The following is a 2,391-nucleotide window of genomic DNA, read 5'->3' as shown; positions in this document are numbered from 1 at the left end:
TATAGCCTCTCGTATTTTTTTTAGCTGGTTAGAATAATGGTCTCTGGTGATCGTACGTCCATTTTCAAGATAGCCTGTCATAATCACCCCTTCTTGCTCCCCCAAAAAACCAGATAGCATCACTTTTCCACTTGACGGCTGCACCTTTGCCTTCTTTGGTGTTGGAGACAAGGGCGATTTCCATTGCATTGATGCAGATTTCGACTCAGGATCGTAGTGGTGGAACAATGTTTAATCCATGTTTACAAGTCTTTAAAAAAATTTAGTTTCATCCTTTTCATACAGACAAAGCAGTTCTTGACAACAATCCACACGTCGCACGTTTTGAGGAGGAGTCAACAAACGTGGGAGCCATTTCGCACAAACCTTGGTCATATTCAAATGTTCATTTAAGATTCGTTCAACTGATCCAAATGCTAAACCCAGTTTCTTTGCTCAAACGTTCGACTGTCACCCGCCTATAAGACAACACAAGTTTCTTGATTTTCAACACATTCTCTTCTGCTGTTGCTGTCAATGGGTGTCCATCACTGTAGTCATCTTCAATGTCCATGGATCCACATTTGAATTTTTTACCCCAAAATTTTACCACAGCACAGGATGGGCAATCAGTTTCATAATAATAAGCGGCATGAATCTCCGTAATAATATCCTGTAGTTGCTTGCCTTGCAAAAACAAAAACTTAGTTACTGCCTGTGCTCAATTTTCTCCATTTTTATGTTGATACTGGAGAACAGCATACCCCATTCACTTACAACCAAGACGGATTACACCAATCCGTCTTGGCTTACAATGAGCTGGTGTTAAAACCAGTTATCCGAAATTCCCCCAAATTTACATGTATTCTAGGAAGATGATTGATGGCTTTCATCCCAAATTTCAGCTTTCTACCGTTACTCCTTCATGGTCAGGTAAAAAACTTTTGGAAGGCCCCTCGTAGCTTTTGAGTTTAGGTAGATTTGCCTAAAAGGGGATGCCTTATTGTGGGTTGAATTGAGTACTTTTTTAAAAACAGAGGTTTCCTTTTTAAATGTATGTATTTTTATATACACCCTCATCGGCACAATTTAGTTCTTTAGGAGGCGGGCTTCGACTCAGCCTGTCAGGGCGAACCGGGCTGAGGAAGATAGAACGCCCCAGCAGAAAGACCGAGATAGAATCTACTGGGTAAAAAACAAGTGTTATTCTCCCCCGGGAATCGAACTCCGTTCTCCTGCGTGTGACAGGGAATCGTTTAACAGCTACACCACACGCCAGTCAGAGGGGTCTCCGCACTCATTTCTCAACCGCTGATGAGGTCAGGTCAACGCCTACTGTACAGTACTGCTGTGAGCTGGAAAAAACGCCTCTTTACATTTTTGGCGCCAATTTCTTTTTTTATTTGCTAGATCGAAAGCCTGATCAGTTACCCTACACTTGTGTGCTAAAAATCAAAGTGAAACTGTGACAAGCTTTTTAAATAAATTAGAATTCCAATTTCAGAGAACAACTACTCTTTAATGTTTACGCTGACAAAACGCCTCTGTGAATACTTTTTAAAAGGCTTACGGCAGAGTAGGTGTTGGGGCTGGCAGTCAGGCCAAAGAAATACTACATGTCGTATTATAACCTCTTTGGAGCTGACTCTGGAATAGAACTTTTTTGGGTCATTTTTCTTTTCGTTCATTTACTTGATTAATCTTGATTCTGCGTACGGCTTTATCTCTAGTAATAGTGATAGCGTTTGTTTGTTGTTGTTTTTTATTTCTTTTTTCCCGTTTTATCTTTTTCTTCTCCGTTTTACTTTTTTTTTAAATTCGCCTTTTCTCGTCTATATTCAATTTTATGTTTTGCTTTTTTCTCAATACAAAAAAAAAAAGAAAAAAGAAAAAACCCAATAAAAATTAAAGAAAGAAACAAAGAAAGAAACAAACAAATAAGCAAAAACTTTTTTTTTTTAACCCAATAAATAAAGTAGAAACGGAACATACTTGCTTATATTTTCATTTCTTTGTTTGTTGGATCATGGAGTGAAGTACAACGCGACAACGCTACAATGGTCATAATTTTGTGCTAAAAAAAGTAAGACCAACAGACAGAAGTAACAAAATTTAAAGAAGTAAAATAATAGGACCTACCAGCGGGGCCCCAGCGGGGCCCTCAACCCCCCCCCTGCACAAACTTACTTACCTGTAGTGATAGCGTCTGCTTCTCGTCTTCCAGTCGTCTGATCCGCTCGTCTGCTTGGCCGGACGGTCCATGGACCTGGGGAAACACGGACATTGGTCAACAAATTTTCATTTCCGAACTGGACATGGAGTCAGGGGACGGGAGACCACTTGGTTTTGTCGAGGAAGGATCAATGCAAGACAAGACGGGACTGATCACGGGGTATGTCTGATTCCACACAC

The sequence above is a fragment of the Aplysia californica genome, unplaced genomic scaffold, assembly GCF_000002075.1.
Source record: "Aplysia californica isolate F4 #8 unplaced genomic scaffold, AplCal3.0 scaffold00223, whole genome shotgun sequence".
NCBI lineage: Eukaryota > Metazoa > Mollusca > Gastropoda > Aplysiida > Aplysiidae > Aplysia > Aplysia californica.
Note: the sequence above shows the minus strand (reverse complement) of the source record.